Source organism: Mastomys coucha, unplaced genomic scaffold (assembly GCF_008632895.1).
Source record: "Mastomys coucha isolate ucsf_1 unplaced genomic scaffold, UCSF_Mcou_1 pScaffold23, whole genome shotgun sequence".
In the NCBI taxonomy this organism is placed as follows: domain Eukaryota; kingdom Metazoa; phylum Chordata; class Mammalia; order Rodentia; family Muridae; genus Mastomys; species Mastomys coucha.
Window position 1 is genome coordinate 91,875,335 of NW_022196906.1, and position 18,418 is coordinate 91,893,752.

The 18,418-nt window shown below is 47.2% G+C and overlaps 1 protein-coding gene across 7 annotated transcripts in view; it reads left to right on the forward strand.

Annotated features, from left to right (window-relative positions):
• Positions 1–18,418, forward strand: part of Nmnat3 (nicotinamide nucleotide adenylyltransferase 3) — a 120,826-nt gene that overhangs the window by 17,719 nt on the left and 84,689 nt on the right. The window contains exon 1 of one of the 7 annotated variants that reach the window (XM_031346371.1): positions 18,057–18,075. The exons of the other annotated variants lie outside the window; for them this stretch is intronic. The gene's annotated coding sequence lies outside the window, so the exon portion shown is untranslated. Of the gene's footprint in view, positions 1–18,056; positions 18,076–18,418 lie in introns of those variants that run through there. 7 annotated transcript variants of the gene reach the window in all.

An 18,418-nucleotide genomic window follows, 5' to 3' on the forward strand; every position in this document is an offset into this window, starting at 1 on the left:
GAGGTCTCTGGGGTAAAGGGATGCTTTGTATGTTAGTGGGAAGGACTGGGCTGGCATGGCTGTATCTGTACACATTCATAGAATGGTGCCCCCCAGATTCCCGCATTCCCCAGCATGTGAGAAAGGCAGGAGAGGGAGTGTAGCTGGTGAGAGTATGCAGGTTGGAGGGCTGGGAGCACCGTTGTCAGCATCTAATGATGTTAGGTGTCAGAGAAGTGAGCTGCATCAAAGGTTGGGCAGGAGGCAAATTTGTAATAAACTAAGAATTGTGCACTCTGGGACATTGGGCAGGCAGGTGTTCCCTTGATGAGTCTTTGAACTTGGCTGTGTGTTTGAAAATCTTTTGTCATCGGTTTGGTGGAAATTGACACATATACTCAAAACAAGTCCTTCACTCACATCCCTCCCAATAAGCCATGCTAATGGCTGTGGAGGTATTAGGTAGGCCAGAGAGCTAGGCTGAGCCTGGAATATAGGGCGGGGTCATTCATGAAGAGCTGCCGTATGGTGGGGGCAGGGCAACCCCGAGTCTGAGCATCCTACTGCTGGGTCTCTCTTGGAGGAAAATACCAAGGTATTTCCTTCTGTCACCTCTGCTGAGTCCTTGAGGGTTCCCGGGGAGGGTCCCCTGGAGAGCCAACACTGGAGAAGGAGCAGAGAAGAAGCCATGCTATCTATGAGCCACACAAGCCCTTGTCACCAGTGAGACCGCCCCCTGCCTCCCTTAGACCCAGGATATGTCACAGCTAGCAATATCAGGGCATGTGTATACTCGCCTGGAGATTAGGAAGGCTGGGAAAGAATGACCCAGGCACAGTTGATACCATGGCACTTCCATGAACCCTAGCAGCTACTTCACCTTCAGCAAATCACAACACATCCACAGCACATCTCCACGGCACACCACAGTGCAACCGCACAGTGTACCATAGCATACTTATAACATTCCCCCAGTACACCTACCACAGGTCTGCCATACATAGCCAAACTCGCTTGTGTTAGACTTTCCTACATCCCTACAGCTCTCTCATAACGTATCCCATTTACTGTGCACAACATCATGTCCACAAAAGTGTGTATCTCTATCACCTGCCCTCACTCCGTACCATCTTCACAACACTCCCACAGGACACTCTAAGGGCCCATCCTTTGTCACAGCCCTCCATGTTGGACTCCCACAACAGCCTTCTACGCTGCAGACTCCTTTGTGATACCTCTCAAATCATGCTTCCGACAGGCCACAGTTCCCTTCCCTTGACGCATCCCTGAGGGAGGCCTCAGAGGCCCTTTCTGTGCCCTGGGGGGAGGCTCATCCTAGTATCCAACTTCAGTAAGCGCCTGCCTGCGTTTACCATCCTTCCTTTTGAGAAGCATGAGGTTCTCCTGGGGAAGATTTTATGATTGATGTCTAAAGGACTGTTAATGTGCTGATTACATCTATTATTTCTGACAAAAATGAATGTGCCTATCATGAATAGGTGAAGTGGTGGGGGCTGGGGTGGGCAGTCTGGGCTCTGCAGGGCTCCTGTCACCTCCAGAGATGAGTAAGTGGTCCCTCAGGTCCACAGGAGCTGCACATGCTCGGTAGGAAGGAATCTTTGAACCAGGCCTCAGCCTCTGAGTTCCTATCAGAAACAAGAGGACCTGACAGTTCTTCTCTATGTAACGTTAGCACAGAGTGAAAATAGTATGCAGGGCAGTGTAGGTCCAGGCACAGAATATATGAGTTCAAAACCATAAGAGGTACCTCTTAGATAACATTCTGCTTAACTGTTGTTCCTATCGTTGTTTCTATGGCAGTGATTTGTCTCTGTTCACATAGGAGTAACTGCCTTTACCTGCATCCCTAATAAAAAAACATACCTCGAGACCCAGAACTATATGAACTCTACTCATCACCATCTTTCAGGACCAAGTAGGTTCACACAGACCTTAGGGACCGGGATGCTGTGTGCAGTGGCAGCTTCCTCGTGAGCCAGCCATCCCAGGAACAGCCTCACTTAGCTTCTCAGAGCTGCAGTTTCAAAACCAGCCACCTTCAGAGCACATTCTCACTCCCATCTACTCTCCAGTTTAATGTCACATGCTAATTAAATAGGACATTAAGATGCCAATAGGTCTGCAACGACCTGTGGTATGACCTTTTCACTTTCAGCCAGTGACCTGAACTCATTGCTTCCTACCCATTGCCAAGGCTTGTCCTCAACCCCATCCCCAGCCACCCCCCTTCACACATGGCCCTGCCCCAGAGCTGCTGGGAAGAGGCCCCAGTACTAGTTAACAGGGTGGTTCTGATCACAGTATGACCAAGCAATGGAGCTGCGAGTGTGTATCCGAATTATAGACATTGTCATGTCATCATGCCAAGGGGCGTAAGCTAGAGTGCCCAGCAGTCAGGAGGAGGGCTTGCTTGTCACCTAGGGCAGCCCAGCTTCTTAGGAGCTGTTCTTAGAGTCGCAGTTCCTGCCACCAGCCAAGCCCTTGGCTCACTGCAGTCTCGACCAGGTTTAAGGTAGAGATCACTGCAAGCAGATGGGGTCCTCCAGAAGGCTGCTTCAGCGCAGCCCACAGCTTGCCTGGCATTTTTTGAACTCTTACTATTTTTATTGCCCTGGGCCAAAGGATGCGGCTGTGCTTACATCTTCCCTCCCTCTGTGGCTCGAGCACTTTAGTAATTTAAAAATGCTTTCCTCCTTCTCCATCTAAAGAAGTAAAAATAATTATAATAGAAAACGGGTAATTTGCAGCTGTGATGCCAGGCTGATAATCAAAAACTTGTAAATGGAAACATGAGCATATGTTTATCACTTCTTGAGATTAGAATGCAATTGAACAGAGCTGTGGCCTCTGAGAGAGGGCATTATGAGGGAAGGCAGGTGTAGTTGTTAGCTGGAGACCTGCCTGCTAATGAGGCTTTTAGCTGCCTTTGCCTCAGGAGCAGTGAATAAAGAAGGCTCCCAGGAGAGACTCAGCTGTTCCAGGGAGCCTGAGGCAGTAACCCAAGGATTGACCACACCCTTAGGAAACCAGCCCCACCCCCCCACCCCCAGGATCAACTTTAACCCTGGCAAGCTAGATCTTTCTCCACCATCACTACTAGGCCTGCCCTCTTACCATCCCAGCATGCCCTAGAGCCTCTTACTCTCCCAGATTTTACCAACACCAGACCTCAAATCCTAAACCGGCAGGGCCATGGCCCTCTTCCACGAATCCAGACTCCCTCTGTTCTCCTTCTGCCAGCTCTTGCCAGCCTGTGTTGTGTGTGATCTTCTAGCAGTCGGCCTTTCTACCTATTACAAACATAGACAAGCCGCTGGGCAGAGATGCACCTTACTCTCTGTCTCCTGGCATATGGTAGGCGCCCTGTGAAGTTTGTGATAGGAAAGCTAATTAATAGCAGCTAAGGACTTTGAAATTTAAGTCCTTCTTTGAGAATGAGCTAATAGGACTTAGTGATAAGTCCCACAATACCTTCCATAGCCAGTTGAGCAGCGCAGAGCCTCTGTGTCCCTCTTCCCCTTTGAGTTGGGCAAGAGATGGATCATGAGGTATGCCTGCCTGTTCAGTCTTCAAGCCAAATGGACAATCGAGTGAATGCCTCCCACCGCTCTGCTGTAATCAGGACAGCAAATGTGTTTGCTGCTCGCCTCTTCTCGTGGTATTCTTAGAAGCCTGAGGGGCTTACAAATACTTTCAGCATCCAAAGGAGGTCAGTCCTCTTACTGAATTGGCTCTTGCTCTGAAGCCCAGCACCTAGCTCAGTCTCCCTGACGGGTCCCTAGACTCAGCTCCTGTCTGTAAAGGGCACTCCTGTCTGTGGCCCTGCTTCTCATCCTTTTCCTATTCCAGTTTCAGGCCCATGGATAAGGGAGCAACTTGTTTCCCTTTCAGTCTGCGCCTGGTTTGCACTTGGCTTTATTTTTTATCAACAGTTTATTACCACATAGGTTTCTCTTCATCTGGCCTTCTGTCACCTTCTCCTTCTCCTGAGCCATGGAAAAGACAAGAATGCTCCACCTTGACTCCTGCTTTGAGCATCTCACCTATAAGACAGCTGGGGGTGGGGGTGTCAGTGGGTGCATTCCAGAGTCATCCTTGTTGAATTTCTTAGTTAGAATATCTTAGTGAAGATTTCTATTGGTGATAAAACACCATGAACAAAAGCACCTTGGGGAGGAAAGAGTGTATTTCATCATACATGTCCTGATCACAGCCCATCATATAGGGAGGTCAGGGAAGAAACCTGGAAGCAGGAACGAAAACAGAGACCATGATGGAGTGCTGCTTGCTAGCTTGCTCCACATGGCTTGCTCAGCTTGCTTTCTTATAGCACCCAGAACCACCAGCCCAGAGGTGTAATCGTCCACTAGCAGCTGGGTCCTTCCACGTCAATCAAGAAAATGTCCACAGGCCAATCTGTGGGGGCATTTTCTCAGCTGAATTTCCTTCTTCTAAAATGACCCTAGCTTATGCCAAGGTGACATAAATCTGGCCAGCACACTTGTCTTGTTCACAGTCCCAATACAGGCCCCTGCTGTTTTAGCTATCAAAGAATTAATTTGGACTACAAGGAGGGAGAAGAGCTGGGAACCAGGTGTCATGTGCCCTTGTTCCAATACCTTACCTTATCTCCAGTGTGCTGACACGCAGACTAGCAAGGGCCAGCCACTGCTGTGGTCTGGTTCCTGCCCACTTGCCCAGGAATATCGTAGCACTCTGGGCCTGAGTGAGAACATGTTGCTCTCATGATGCACAGTGAATGGAAGCAAGATATGGAAGACTGGGTTGCCAGCCTGGATCTGGAGTAGGAGTTCTGGGAGTGACAAGCTGGACTGTGTGGCTCGTTCCACTCAGCTAGCATTTCCAAGCCAAGACTCTGTGCCAGTTCCGTGCAGGACACAGAAATGGAAAGGCAGCAAGCTGAGCCCTCTGCCCACACCCTGCTGCTCCTACCAAGTAGGCTCATACTTACCAGGCAAATCTGTAGTTCCAAAATGTATTGGGACCAGTTGTACTTACTTAATGTAATCATACAAACTTATTCAGTATTATAGAAGCTGATGAACTGGGAGCATGGAAGGAAAAAAATTTGAGCACTGAGTTGAATACTGTGGAAAGAGTCAAAGTGGAGAGATCTGCCCTCTCATTCACCTCCTCCTCTCTAGGAGCTCAGAAGGATAGTTGGAGGTAGATGATTCTGGCCAACTTTGGTTTACCTTTCTGTAGGTCACTACCCCATCTCAGCCTGAAGCAGTGGGGAGTTGTTACTGATGAATATAGTTTGTGGAAGTCCCATCCTGGTATAACACAACACCCTGACCCAGGATCCAGTGACTTTCTCATGCCCATTTTAATTTGAATCTAGAGTTTACTTAAGCTTTTTAAAGAATTCTCTGTTTTGCCCTTTTCTTTCTGCTGTCCTATTCAGTGAGTGACAGTTATCTCTGGGTTCAGGCTAAGGGACTAAGTGCTGGAAGCTGGGACTACACAGATTCACCAGAGCCAGCTCAGGCCCTATCTAGGCTCTGGACTAGGAACAAGAGGTGATGAGCAGTATTGACGGACTGCACAAAGGAATGGAATGCCACAGCCTCTGAGGGAAGGGAGGCTGGCCTGGCATGGGGGAGGGGCATGTAGAAATGAAGGTGGCAGAGCCCTGTCCCAGAATGGGGATGCATGACTTGGTATGGATGCATTGAGAATAAGCAAGAACAATGTTCTGGATAGTTTTATGATAGTGTTTCATTGTAGCAATAGTAATCCTAACTAAAACAAGTTGGTACCAGGAGTGGGGTATTGCTGTAACAGACCTCATCATGTTTTTTGGAGGAAGAGCTTTGAAACTTTGGGCTAGAAAAGCTACTGAGTACTGAGAGCTCAGGAAAATGTTCTATAGGAGCTTGGAAGATAAGAATGTTGAGAGCAGTACAGAAGATGGAGGCCTGACTTGTTAAGTTTCACAGGGAAATTTAAAGATTCTATCAGGACCATTTGCTATTTTGAATTAAGATGCTTTTAATTTGGTCAGCTGGGGCTGAAGAATTGGCCACAACTAGCAAGAGACTATTCAACACCACTGAAGTGAAACCTTTGTGCTACTGGGACAATTGACATTGGTTAGCTGGAGCTAAGAAATTAGCAGCAATTAGAAGAAACTAGCATTGTTGAGGTGAGATCTTCTGGGAAAGTGTTTCCTCGGGATCAGCACATAGAACCTGTGTTCCAGAGGCAGCCAAATTATGCCTCATGCTGGCAGCCAACTTTGTAGTGTAAAAGTCACCAAGGTGGTACTGATTTTGAAGGCACAAAGGGAGAGCAGCTGAGGCTCAGCACCATGTGACAGGGCTGGAGTCCCTGAAGAGAGTCCCAGGCTATTGGTGAAAGTGCAGCCCAGCTACAGCAAGGGACCACAGCAGTTTTCCAGTTATCAGTGTCATGGGATGACCACCAAGAACAGTAGCAGTCGTGGACGAGAAGACAAGCCATGTGTGCTGCAGAGGGCAGAGCTGGAGAAGTGGCCCAAGCACCTTGGAGGAGCCCAGAAGATCATGAGTGGATCCCAGATAATTGGCAACGAGTTTGTGCTGCTGGAGTTTAGTTAGTTTTGCTTTGTTCAGATTGTGACTGTGCCCTGATTCTTCCCTCTTTTGGGGGGGAGGTGAGTGGGGGGGTGGGGGTTGGTTTTTCAAGACAGGATTTCTCTGTATAGCCCTGGCTGTCCTGGAACTCACTCTGTAGACCAGGCTGGCTTCGAACTCAGAAATCCACCTGTCTCTGCCTCCCAAGTGCTGGGATTAAAGGTGTGCACCACCACTGACCGGCTGCAGAAGCATTTTAAAACTGAAAAAAACAAAAAAACAAAAAAAAAACCCCAAGAGGCTTTGTGCAAGCAAGATACATCTTGAAAAGGGATCCAAGATATTAGTGTCATTTCTTCAACAAGCATTTATTAAACACCTGTGTACAACCTTGAAGGCCATGGATATAAAAAACAGTGTGTTGGTCTCTGAGCTGCACCAGGACAGGGTGTCCACTTAGTGTGTTGTGAGTAGAGTCGATGAAGAAGGCAACGTCATCACAGTAAAGATGTACATCCTGGCATGTTGAGCTTTGGCAGGTCACGAGTGAGGGATGGCCAGCATCAGGGGCTGAGGAGAGAAGGGAGCTGGCAGGGAAGTTAGGGCAGAAGGAGGACCCACAAGGACTAGACGTGGTAAGAGATGTTGGTGTCTTAGTGTATATGTTTTCATGCTTGAAGCTGATTCAGGAAGATGGTGGCCACCAGCCTACTGGTAAGTGATCTGATAGGTACTTAGAAAATAATGGCTCGGTTCATACAACCATTTTATGGCTTCTGCTTTCAATTATTTTTTTTAGTTGAACAGTTTTTAAAATTATGATGTTTTAACACCCCCCCCCCCACACACACACATTCGCCTCTCTGTTCTGTTAGCCATTGAAAGGTGTGAGATGTTTTGCACTTGAATTTTAAAATAAAAATAAAACCATTTCCATCTTATCTGCAAGACGACTTCCTAGGGACCAGTTCACTGCACCATGTGTTTTTATAGGATGCAGTGGACACAGAAAGTGACAGGATAACGCCCATCATTTGTGATGCTTGTGAAACAGTAAGTCCTTGAACTTGTGACATTCCTGGTCTCTTGCCCTTCCTGAACCAGGGTAGGATGTGCTTCACAGAGGGGCAGCAGGTCCTTAGGACAGGACAGAAAAGGATTCAAAGTTCAGAATGGATGGCAGGGGAAAAGTACTTCCCTTCTATTTTACCATTTAAATGTCAGGGAAGAAAGGGCAGAGAGGTGTCTGCTCTCAGGAGGGCAAAGCCACCCTTAGCTCTGCTGCAGTGTCCCCAGCCTCCCTGGTAGGGGATGGGAGGGCAGGCGTGGATGGGCCCTATTGGATCCCCATCCCCTCTCCTAAGAAAGAGGCTGTGGACCATCCTTTTGTTCTTGCTTTTGAAATTAGGGTGGATTTAATTTGTTCTGGAGAGTTTGGGGGTTTGACTTAAACACACTGCAATCAGGACCTGGGAGTAGCAGCAGTCAAGCCTCCCAAGCAGATGGGTCGTTGAGGGCAGGAGAAGTTGCCACCTCTAGTTTAGCTTGTCCACACCCAGCCAGCAGACCCCTAGAGAAGCTGGCCAGGTAGGGTCCGATCTTAGCTCATCCTATCATGCAGCCTTAAGCAAATTAGCTCACAACTCTGGGTCCCAGAGTCCTTTCTGCCAAGGTGGAATAGCCGCATCTAGTTAACATGATATGTGTAAAGCAAGGAGAGAGTGCCCTTTATATGGTTGGTATAGGCTTATACACCCTAACTCTATAGCTTTTCTCCGGGAAATTACTCTGCCCTTAGACAGAGAGAGAGCTAGGCCACTTTCATTCTGAAATTGGCCTTGGAGATGTACCCAGGATCCTCAGGAACCAGGTCAGCTGCATTATCTGCAGATAAAGTGCCATGTGTTCCTAGTGTCTGTCCCTTTAACATCCCATGTCAGGCTGACCTCTCAGAACAACTTCTAGTTTTTGAATTATTGGCAGGAATGTATTTGGAATCACCAGTGGGGTTTTTAATCTGTTTGATTTTTATCTTATGCAGATACTACCCTTGGGAAAGTGGGGCCTTTTTAGAGGAGTCAAAATGGAGGCCAGGTAGTGGGTGCCATTATTTAGCTTCTGACATGCAAGTTCTCCCATGTGGAGTGTGTCACACTCAGCAGGTGTTTGTATACCATGCCTTTCATCCAAGTTCTCATCCAGTGACCCCATAAGGATGAGTGCACTACGACCTTAACCACTTTCTACAGAAACCTTGGTTATGCTTTCAGAACACTTATGACGAAGGTACTACGTTTTCTTAGCTCCTAAAATGTCTTCCTTTTATGGCTGAAAAGCTCACATTGGATTAAAGCAGAAAATTCTTTTAAATAATCACTTCTTAGTTAGCAAAATGAGGGGAATTCTTTTTTGAAAAGCCATGTAGAGTTTTCTCTGGTTATAACTTGAATCCTACCATGGAAGGGAAGTCAGACCTTCCCATCTGGAAGTGGTTGTATAATTTCTGAAGTTTTAGAAGGAAGATGGATGTTAGAGTGGAAGTTTCACTTAGAGTGGTGTTCATGGTTTCTGTCTCTAGGAGGAAGAGAAATGGAAAGTCATGGCCCTGGGTCCTTTTTAACCTTGTACCTCTCCCCATGTCCTTGTCCTGCCTTCAGGGAGGGAGGCTCCTCTATGTCTGTCCCCAGGTGCCTGCCTCATTGGCCTATCTGCAGTAGCATGGCCCTCACATATAGCCCCCACAGGCTGGAACTGAAGAGCTTGCTTTATGTAAGGCAGTGTCACCGTGTGGTGGAAATCCCAGTGCTGAGCGGGAAGTCTGTGCCTGAAGCTCTGATCTCACCTTCTTCTCAGACAACCCAGACTAAGCATCCTCCTGACAGCCGCCTCAGCAACAGGACAGGTGGGGTTTGACTCAGACGTTCATGCTGCAAATGGAAGGACAAAATAAACGGGACTACATTTTAATTCACTGTGACTCATCCTTCAAGATGGAGTTGCTGTACCATAGAAAAGCCCAGCTTTTGATCCTGGGTATTTGTATGACCGTTTATTTTAAATACAGATGAAAGTCCTGAAATTTCTACTGAGGCTTCTTAAAGTGTCAGTGCTTTTAAGATTTGTGGCAAATCTTGGCAAAATGTAACTTGAAGAATAAGCAGTCTATCTTGTGAAAGAGGGGCTTGTTTTTTTGTTTTTTGTTTTTTTTCAGTAGGCAAAAGCCAGGAAGTTCATGAAATACCATCTTAAGTGGCATGTGTATAGTGACTTGTGGCCTTCAAGTGGCCCCATAGCTTGTGTTGCGCATTACAGGTAGAGTGGAGCAGAATGATGGAGTGGTGTATTTCACCACACTTTTCAGAACAGCTTAAAATAGAAGCTCAAAAAGAAGGTAAGGAAAAGCCATTTCATTTGAAATTACACATCTACAGCCCAAGTGAGTCAGTCCACTCCTCTTAGCTCCTCCCAACACCCATGATCTTTCTGTAGAGATGGTGGCTTACTGGTCAGTTATATACTACAATGAATTTATAAATGTGTGTAGATATATATGCGCTGGGCATCATTCCTATGTGTTATACTAACATTGATTGCCTACCCTAATAGGAGACAATGCTACAATTCTGCCTGAAATTTACATCTCCGCATCTAATAATTATATGTTAATAATCTGCCATATCAATATATATACATATATATGTGCATACCAGTCTTTTCAACAGCTATATAAAATTATGCAGAGTCTAACCAGTTCTCTATTGGCAGGCATACAGATCTCTGACTTCTTCTTATTGTAGACAGACCTCCAGAGAACAGCTAGCTGATAGGTTCTTGAGGATAGCTGGTCATGTTTGTTACTAATTACAGGTCATTTGTTTGAGGATGTGCTTCCTACACACACCCACACACATACACAGACATAGCTGCACTGTGGGGTAAATTTGTGGGAAGTTTCTTAACACTTTGGTGTTCTCTGTCCACTTGACACTTACAATGTTCAAATGTTAGTTTTAACATCTGTTCTCCGTGCTGTCTACTTCCTGCTTCAGGAGAGAGCATCACCGCAAAGCTAGGAGGTAGCTGCCTGATATCAAGGCCTCTCGTAGCCCACTTGCTGAAGGCTGAAGTTGAATTGTGTTAAAAATCACTAAGGAGGACCTGAGGAGATGGTTGTTAGTGCATGAGGATCTGATTTTTGGATCTAAAGAATCTACATTTAAAAAGCCAGATGTAGCCATCCATTTATAATGCTAGCACAGGAAGGGCAAAGATAGGAGACCCCCTAAAGCTTAGGGTACAAATAGACAGATCAGATAAGCAGATTCCTAAAGCAGTAGAAAGCCACAAAAAGAGAACTCCAATATGTGCACGTGCACACACACTCACACACACACACACACACACACACACACACTCACTCACTCACTGAAGAATCAGAGAGTATGTATTTAGGGTACCCATTATACAAAGTGACATTCTTCCTGCCAACGCCTCTGTGGTGCCAGTTCCTGATCTCGGGCCTCCACATGTACCCACAGGCATGTGTTGTGCCCTGATGGGCAGGCAGATGAAGGGTCATGAGGCTCAGAAAGTAAACAAATTGCATGTTTAAGAAGCTTCCCACCCCCAACCCCCAAGGCTACACAAGTGTAACTATGACTAGAGAGGAGACCCTCAGCACATCTAGCCTCTAAGTTTTACAGAGAGCTCCGTGGAGGCAGCGTCCCTGAGAAGCCACCCCTGCTGAAGTGGGGTTTTAGGTGCACAGCTGCCTCTGAGGCATTTCTGCTCCTCTAAGTGACCCTCATGCACACTTGTCTAAGTAACCCCAATAAAACTCATTGGTTCACCAAACTGGACTTGAGTGACATGGTTACTTTGTTTTGTCTGCAGTGATCTATCTGGAGTGAAGAGATATGTGATCATAGCTTCAGAGAAAACGCAGTAATACAACAACACATGTGTGCACATGTATTTGTACTCAGTGCGTGCGCGAGTGCACACACACACTCTCACACACATACACACACTGACACACACACACTCTCACTCACTGAGGAATCAGACTATTTAGGATAGCTATTGTATAGAGTGACGTTCTTCCTACCAACACCTCTGTGGTGCCAGTTTCTGGTAGCTGCTACCACACAAGAACACACACTTGGAGGTTTAAAACAACAGAAATGTCCATATTTACTCATGGTTCTCAAGACCAGAAGTCTAAAATCAGGATCCACAGCCCCAAATCAGTGTCAGGGGCACATTCTCATGGGAAGCACCCAAGAATCTGTTGCAAGCCTTGGTAGCTTCCGGCACTCAGTCTTGATCGGGGTTGTCTAGAGGAACTGCACATACGATGAATATCTGTCGTAAGAGGGAATTTCTTAGATTGGCTTGGACAGTACAGGCTGGAGATCCAGCAGTGGCTGTCTGAACACTGGAAAAGCTGAGAACCCAGAACTGTTCAGTCTGTGCATCTGGTCGCCTCCGCAGTCCCAGGCTGACCTGGAGACCTGGAAGATTTCCTGAGAGCCCTGGTCTTCAGTACACAGTAGAAGGCTGAAGAAGTGGAACCTGATGTCAGTAGAGGATGGTGGCTGCAGCAGCAACAGGGACAGCAACAGCAGACGCACTGACCAGCAAGAAGCCAAGGCAAACAGGCATACACTGCTTTTTAAACCTCAGACCTCTATCTCTAGCCCACTACTTGGGAGGCTCTACCTATTCAGAGGGAAGAAGAGCTTGCCCCATCAGCAGCAAATCATTTCTGGAAGCCCCCTCAGAGACACACACAGGTGTGTCTTAGCCGATCCCACATTCCGTCAAGTTGTCATTCAAGATTAACTGTCACACACATATCTGCCTTAGTTTGTGACCCTGTCACTGCTGTCCGCTGTACCAGCCTCCCCCAGATCTTCTTTGTTTCCTTCACACAGCTTTGGCTTTGTCTGTGTCAAATCCTCTTTTCTTTCCCCCTTAAGGGACACATAACACCCGTGTCCCAACAGCCTCAATGACATCCGCAAAGACTTCTTTATTTTAAATAAAGTAACATTTAGTCTGGGGTCTAGAATACGATGTCTTTGGGGGACATTATTCTGCGTGTGGTTTTGTGTCGTAGTTTTCATCATATTTTAAGTTATAACTGGGGACATGCTTGACGTTACCTTTGAGCTCTGTGGAAGAGTGTCTGTTCACAGAGAAGCCAAGGCATTTTGTGCAGAGAAATTGGCCTCCGAGGTGAGGTGGCAGAGTCAGGGTCAGACAGAATCTCTGGCTGACACACTCACTGAACCAGAGACTGCTGGCCTGAACAGCATGCGCTCTCGAAACACCTCAGCACAAAGCCTGTTTGCTCTTTAATTAGAGCTGCTTAGCTCTGTGCCCTCTGGACAGGCTGAGAGGAAGTTGCGAAGCTGCCTGACTTTTTTTTTTTTTTTCCTTTAGAACAAACTACACTCAAACAATGAGATGGTTTTCAGACTATCCAGATGGACACACGGCTGTTCTCCTGTTGTTAAAAAGCAATGGAGGGCCTTGGACTCTAGCAAGGGCAGAAGGCCAGGAGAAGCGCATGCCTGTCAGGCAGGAAGCACCGTTGGAACACAGGATGAGCTTGTGAGCACACATTGATCTGACAGTGCTCAGTGTCCACGCCTTCTCACTCCAATCCTCCCCCGTGAAAGGCTTGTTAACAGTTTTGGACTCAGCCCTGCCCTGGTCACGTGAAAGCTAATGTCTAATGCTCCCATTTCTCGATTTCACAGCAGACGCACATGTTCCTAAACTGTGAAGCTCAGCATACCGCACAGATTCTAGGATTTGGTCCAAATGGCCCAGACTACTGCCTATTTCAGCAGAACTCCCTTTGGCCATGGCTTGTTAATATATTATAGAGACATTAGGACAGCAGTTCAGGAGCGTGTAAGGCAGGTGCCGAACGCGGTTCCCTGAAGTGCTCCCCTGCCAGATAGGAGTGATCTGAGGGATGGAGAGAGAGGCTGGCCATGTCATTTCAGAGGCTGTTGTACATGCAGACCCTGTAAAGAACCTCGAGTGTGAGGCTGACCTGCAGAGATGCCACTGTATCAGCTGCAATGCTTGCTTAGAGGCTGGGGGGTGGGGCTTAGGATGAACATCTGCCTATCAGAGACAGCAACACTGTGCTCACAAGAAACACGAGTCTCCAGCTAGGGTTTCTTGGTATCCAGTGTAGGTTTGTAATCTCAGTGAGGTCCAGGGCACACTCTGAGAGTATTGCTAGTGAGTCCCAAAGAATGAATGACGAAGCAGCTCAGCTGCTCTGCTTGATACCCAGAGAGGCTTCGGTCATGAGCGTGGACTGCCCAGCAGCCAGGTCTCATTTCTCCACAACACAGCAATGATTACACATCCCGTTAAATAGATGTTGGGTGAACACAGTTAAAATTGTTAATTAATCACAGCCTCATACCTGGTGCAGGTCTTTGATTTCATAGACCATTGCTTGGATTTGCAGCCGTCTGTTCACCAGTGTGACGGTCAGCTCATAGCTCAATAAAGAAAAGGTAGGCTGCTGGGCTTCTAGATGTATATTGCATGGGGCTGGAGAGAATGGCCTTACGCTTGGCTATGCTAACCCCAGCAAAGCTCTTAACCTGTGAATGTCAGCCTTTCCCCCTTCTCCCCCACTGTGTGGGATGCTCTGTTCTGCCTTTGTGGAGAGCCTGGCTGAGTTTCCCTGGTATTTTGAGATCCTCATAGTGTCCTCTTGTGGCCTTGAGAATTTGGCAGCAGCAACAACTTGTTTTATATTGGGGCAAGTGAAAGAATGAACAAATGGAAACGTGTTCTTTTTAGAATCCATGTGTGCATATGCTGTGTGTGATATATAACATGTAAGTGTATATGCTGTATGTGATGTACAGTGTATAAGGGTACATGCTGTGTGTTATTTATGGTGTATATGTGTACATGCTGTGTGTGATGTACAGTGTGTAAATGTATATGCTGTGTGTGATGTACAGTGTGCATGTGGATATGCTGTGTGTGATGTAATGTGTAAGTGTATATGCTGTGTGACGTACAGTGTATAAATGTATATGCTGTGTGTGATGTATAGTGTATGTGCATATGATGTATGTAAGTGTGGGTACTCTCATTCCATAGCACATGTGTGGAGGTTAGAGGACAGTCTTGAATGCAGATCCTTGGATCTCACCCTCCACTTTGTTTGAGACAATTTACCTTGCTTACAGCTGTGTACAACAGACTAGCCAGCTTGCCAGCTTTCTAGGAATTCTGTTCTGATCCCCTCTTCTCTCTGTGCAAGTACCGGAATTATAGACCCATACTCTGGGGTCTGGCGTTTAGATAGGCTCTGCAGATTTGAACTCAGGACCCATAACAGTGTATTAAGCACTTTGTTCACTGAACAATCTCCACAGCCCCTCTATGTTAGAATTCTTGCATTTCATTTTAAAGCTTGTGTAAAAATAACCAGTCTCTGAGGATTTGAGATAATATAGGGAAGACAGCTGTCACACCATATTCTGTGGCAAGTTTTGTCTTTTCATTGCCAGAATCTTCCTTCCTCTAAACAAAAGAAAGCCAGGCTGACCTACAAGTTCAGGGGACAGCCGTGGGCACCAGCTCCTCCTGCTTGGCTCTGTGTGGTTGCCTGCAACCCAATAACTATTGCTAAAACTCCTGGCAGGTTTTGAGGTCCTACAATCAAGCATAGCTCTGAGTGCCCTACCTTGCCCTTCATCCCCTGGCACACTACAGGCTCTCCACACTGGGCTCAGGATTCCCTAATCACCTTCCATACAAGGACAGTTGGGTCACACTTGCATACAGCCTCCTTGGTCTGAGTTTCTTTCTGTCCAAAGTAATGTATTTGTGTGGAGTATGGAGCAAGTGTGGTCAGGGCCGTGGACATCTTCCTGACACCCCCCTTAGTTCTTCCCCTGTAATATTTCATGGGCCATCAGGGCAGTCCAGAATTTATTTTCCCATTTCTCAAGAACGTTAGAGAAGCTGAGAGGTCACCCTCCTTGCAAATTACTAAATTGGCATGCGACAGCCTCATGAGTACTGGAAGAAGACAAAGAAACCTTGGCCAGAGGCAAAAGATACTATAACTGTAGCAACATCAGGATTTTCTCATGCCACCACCCTGGGCTGCAGTTCCCCAGGGCCAAGAGAACTTCATAAGCAGTAGGCGTGGTTACCAGAGAGGAGCCCTGTGCAGCCTGGTTTTGTGTCAACTTGACACAAGCTACAGTCAGCTGAGATGGAACTTCAATTAAGAAAACACCTTCCGAAGATGAGGTTGTAGGTAAGCCTACAAGGCATTTTCTTAATTGGTGATTGATGGGGAGGGCCCAGACCATTGTGGGTGGTGTCATCCCTGGGCTGGTGGTCCTCAGTTCCATAAAAAAGCAGGTGAGTAAGCCACGAGGAGCAAGCTCCTCCCTGGCCTCTGCATCAGCTGTTGCCTCTGGGTTCCTGGCTTGATTCCCTTAGTGATGGACTGTAACCTGGAAATAAGCTGAAATAAACCCCGTCTTCTGCAAGTTGCTTTAGTCATGGTGTTTCATCACAGTGATAGTAACCCTAACCAAGACAAGCCCTGTGCTTAGAGAGCCCAAATACGTTTTGAGTGACAAACTTGCCTGTCCTTTGTTCTAAAGACAGGCATCACTTTTATTATACTATTCAACAACCACACCTGCTTCTGTCTCAGAAGATGACATTATCTCCACCTTCCAAGGCGGTTCACTGCACTCTAGCCTTAAGACATTAGGCCAGCACACCGAGCATGCGTACTGTGTTCACTGCACGGTAGCCTTAAGACGTTAGTCCAGCACACTGAGCATGCAATGCTCAGCTTATAAAATAAGCAGATATGCAAGTGATTCCCCAGAGAACTGGCCCTCAGTGCTGTCCTTTTCTGAACTCAACCAATACTCAAATCTAGTAGTCCATGCCTGCTGCTCTCCTTAGCCTCTCTGTTGCTGTGATAAAACACTGGCCAAAAGCAGCTTGGGGAGGAATGAGTTTGTTTGGCTTACACTTCCAGGTCATAGGCTGTCATTGAGAGAAGCTGGGCAGGAACTAAAGCAAGGAACTAAACCTTGCTTAGCTAGGTTTCTTAGCCCAGACCAGAGGCCCCTGCCTAGGGATAGCGCCACCCACAATAGACTGGGTCATCCGTCAAGATAATCCCCGTACAGACATGGCCTCAGGCCAGGCTGAGCTGAGCAGTTCCTCAGCTGAGACTTCCTCAAATGACTCTAGGCTCTGCCAAGTAGAGGGCTAAAGCTAACGAGGACGTGTTTTACTCCTGAGCATGCCCTGTCTTTGGAGCGGGGGGGGTGGGGGGAGTGGGGGGGGCTAGGGGGTGGGGGTGATAAAAATAAAACACATTCTCTGCCCTCAAGGAATAGACTGTCCAGATAATAGATAGAGAGTAAAGTATTATGGGATTGCTATAAGGCGAAGGATTCAAGGGGATGAAGACCAGAGGAGGGCCCCCACCTCAGCCTGGAAAGAACAGGCTTTAGGAATCACCTAGTGGAGATAGGCCCTCCATGCTGTGGTCATTACTCTGCTTTGAACATTTGAGAGTGAGCCCACTGCTCAAGGTATGTAGTAAGCAGGTGTCAAGGCAACCGGGAGGGAAGAGTGCAGATGTCTGCCTGTTCCAGTTGAGCGCTAGCTGGCCCATAGTACCATCCCCTACTGTGACAAAATAACTCCTGCATTTGTCTGCCATAAAGAAGACCCAAGAGCAATAGCAGTGTGGGACTTCTTTCTAATAGTGAATATAGCTTTGTGCCCACTGCCAGAGCAGAGCAGAGGCCCTGTGCATAATCCCCAAGTTAGACATGAGCCCAGGCAGCAGAGAGACAGACTCTGCTAAGGCCTTTAGTTGGGACTGGGAATCAAGGTGTCCTGGGATGGGGCCACCCAAGCAGTGACATGTCTATAAAGTAGGAACAAAATGTAGGTTCAGAAGGGAGCTGACCCCCAGCTAAAGAGGAAGGAATACTTCAGAGCAACAAACTGGGCAAGGCAGGGTATGCCCCATGTTGAAAGCTAGAATAGAAACAGGTGGATGGTGGCTAAGCCTGGGGCTCTGCTGTTTTCACTGTGGGATATTTCTTCCTTGGTGGATCCCACCTGCTCTAGCCTGGACCTTTCCATGATGGGTGGTTGCTCCCAGCCTCATGTTTAATCTGCTTTTAACCTTTTCCTTCAGAAAACAGCTTCTTTCCATCATGCACTGGAGCCTATGAGAACCCGGGGAATCAGTGTAGCCAGCAAGGGAGGGGTGGCACCTCCCAGTATAGCACAGACCATGTGCTTCATTAGGTCAGAAGAGGAGACTGACTTCCAGGTAGACGACCAGAAGACACTGACCAGTAGAGATGCCAAGGAAGGGACACTTTAGCAGATGAATGGCCCCAAGAAGAAGGGATGCTCAAAGCCAGTGTCAAGTGATAACAGCTTGGTAAGGAAGTGGAGGGCGTGTGGGCACCAAGGGGCTGCTCAAAGACAAGTGGGAGACATCGAATGAGACCTAAGTTTCCAAAAGCCGGAAGCCCGAAGGAGGATGTGACCAAACTAATGAGTGTCCATTACCACCAGGTAGACATAATGGTCAAGGTTCCATACATCACACATATGGCCCACACTCAAGTTCATAATGTCTGGGTGAGTGATTGAGTCTAAGCTTCAGGACTGGATCATCTGCTTAGCATATTGGACTAGGACCAAATCCACAGCAAATGGCTAATAAAGAGTTTCTGTCACCTTAACAGGTATGAAGGCATCCCTGGAAAAAGAAGGGGGGG